At 39.8% G+C, this 2,993-nt stretch overlaps 1 pseudogene; it reads right to left on the reverse strand.

The window, feature by feature from the left end:
• Positions 1-261: 261 nt before the first annotated feature.
• Positions 262-1,950, reverse strand: LOC135530413 (cell division cycle protein 27 homolog; annotated as a pseudogene).
• Positions 1,951-2,993: the final 1,043 nt, after the last annotated feature.

Raw genomic sequence — 2,993 nt, forward strand, 5'->3', positions numbered from 1 at the left:
AAAGATATAAAACTGTATTTTTTGTGAAGAATCAACAACAAGTGGGACACAATCATGAAGTGGAACGACATTTATTGGATATTTCAAACTTTTTTAACAAATCAAAAACTGAAAAATTGGGCGTGCAAAATTATTCAGCCCCCTTAAGTTAATACTTTGTAGCGCCACCTTTTGCTGCGATTACAGCTGTAAGTCGCTTGGGGTATGTCTATCAGTTTTGCACATCGAGAGACTGAAATTTTTTCCCATTCCTCCTTGCAAAACAGCTCGAGCTCAGTGAGGTTGGATGGAGAGCATTTGTGAACAGCAGTTTTCAGTTCTTTCCACAGATTTATGTTTGAAGCCTGAAATGTGTCAAAAGGTCGCAAAGTTCAAGGGGGCCGAATACTTTCGCAAGGCACTGTATATTGACTCAATTATTTACTACTAGTACTCAATGTTTAATTTTAAGGCTGTCAAATATTTTTCAACTCATAACAAATGTACAGGTCATTGCCATCATTAACAGGGAACTAAATGGTCAAAGCCATGTGTCAGTTGGTCATGGCAGCCACAGTGGTTGTACCTGAGTCATAGGGGTAGTCCTCAGTGACAGGCTCCTCGTCGTCAGGGAGGTACCTCTTGTCTATGGCCTCTTTGATCTGATTGTTGGCTCCTTTAGGATCCAGGTCCATTGCCCAGGAGAAATTCATCAATGCCAAGTGGGTCTGGCCCAGCTTCTTATACACCTGAGGGGCAATAGGGAAGAAAGCATATGATTAGAGCAGGACACACCATCCATATGGAAATACATTCGTAAACTAGGAAATATGTCACTAAATCCCCACAATTACCTCAACTTACCCGTGCCCCTGCACATTGACTCGGTACCAGTACATTTTGTATATAGTCTCATTGTTATTTTATTGGGTTACTATTTCTCCTTTAGTTTATTTAGCAAATGTTTCTTACTTTGTAAAAACTCTGCATTGTTGGTTAAGGGCTCGTAAGTAAGCATTTCACGGTAAAGTCTACACTACACCTGTTATATTCGGGCGCATGTGACATAAAATTTGATGTCATAAACATCTCATAGGTATTTAGTGTATTGCACAAAGTCAGACTATATGAGATTTGAGAGGTGAGTGTAAAGTGGTCTATTATTGAGAGTACGAATATCAAAGTGACCGTAAATTCCTCACTTATGGTCAGCTCCTTTCCTCGTAATCCCCACAAAGAAAATAAGTTTACATTTGCTTACCTTTCCTATTAAAAAGTAAACAAGGGACTCTTTGGGCACTATTTGTTTCAGCTCTTCCAACTCTTGAAGAGCCGCCTGAATAGGGATCACAAAAAAACTGTTTGCTTAGACTTAACCAATAGAAAATACAGTGAACAATGATAATATTAATACAGAAGAAGAGGAATTGTGCTGAAAAGTAGGTTAGTGTTCGCTTGTGAAAAGCCATATGGACCTACCTTGTACTTTTCATTAGCGAAGAGGATGGAGGCCCTGTGGAATTTGCATAGAGGGTTCTTGGGGTCTATGTTGATCGCTCTATTCAGGGTTTCTAAAGCATGGTCAGACTTCTTCAGTGCATGCTGAACCTGTGTGGAAACAGGAAACATGGAGCACGTTAGTTAGTGCCATAAAGAACATTGGAGAAATATGACTCAAGTACCAAATGTAAAATACTACAGGCTTTGAAAATAGTAACAATAATACATATGATTTATAAAGTAGTTTTCTAAAACAAAGATGGTTAAAAATATTTAAAAAATCAGCATGCAATGTCTTGAAGTGCTCTGACAGACTGAGTGAGCTGAAGAGACTGAGTGTAGCGGGCCACTCACCACTCCGATGTGGCAGAGGAGCACAGAACTCTGAGGTTGATGCTAAGTGCCTTCTTGAAGTGAATCTCTGCCAGGTTGAATTTCTCCTGCTTATAGTAGATCATCCCCAAGCCATACCTGGAGATGGAGGGATAGAAAGAGAGATGAGAACAAGTTTCTCCCATAATCCTGAATTATTCACCAACATCAAAACACAACATTTTAGCTTTAATTCCTTACTGAGACTTCAGATTATTAATCTGCATTAAGGTAATACAGTGCTGTGTTAAGCGAGACAGTCGAGACTGGGAGGGGACAAAGGGACCGAGACATAGTCAAGACAAAGAGTCCAATTCAAGACCATGACTGTAATTTTGTCAAATCCCCACCATAAGAGTTCAAAATGTCCAGTATTTCTGTGTTCATATTTCAGAACATATGGATTCTTTAGATATTCAGAATAGTGGGGAAAAAAAATGCATACTGGGGAAAAATAGAGCCAATCTAAAAATAATTACTAACACAAACACAGTGGGGAACAATGGGCCTTCTACAGATTTATACAATTATGATTATAATAATGCTAATTCTATTATTTTCAATGGAGTTTGATTTAATCTCTTCAGTTTTTGTTGGAAAGAAAATGGGTTAACGCTGCAGAGGAAAAACTTATCCAAATCAGGATTTCTTTGCTGGTCTCTGGGGAAGTAAATCTACCTAGCTAAGTCAGCCATTGGCTAGACCATCAGAAGTTAGAAAAAGGCTTCTGCTATTCAACTGTAATAGGGAAGATTTTTGTAGTGACAATGAAATCAACCAATCACATTGACTTAATGAGTGGGACCGTTTTTTTTACAAAAACATACAGAAACGTCTGCACTTCTGCGCAATAGCGAGCAGTAGTTTTCCCACGGTCTAGCTAGCTAGCTTTTTTCGACGGCTAGTTTGCTGCGGCTGCAGTAGGTGTTATCATAGAGGATGTTGTTGCTAATTTGTTAGCTTCTCCCTTTTCAAGAATAACTCAACAATAAGTTTTATTGTAGCGCGCTTGCTGTTAGCCACATATGTCAGAGTCAAGGCCCGCGGGCCACATCCGGCCCGCGAGAAGGTTTTTTACGGCCCCTGGGATGATCTTGATTTATTATTAGAACCGGCCCGCAGACCGCAGCAAGCCGGCAGCC

Source organism: Oncorhynchus masou, unplaced genomic scaffold (assembly GCF_036934945.1).
Source record: "Oncorhynchus masou masou isolate Uvic2021 unplaced genomic scaffold, UVic_Omas_1.1 unplaced_scaffold_13360, whole genome shotgun sequence".
In the NCBI taxonomy this organism is placed as follows: Eukaryota; Metazoa; Chordata; class Actinopteri; order Salmoniformes; family Salmonidae; genus Oncorhynchus; species Oncorhynchus masou.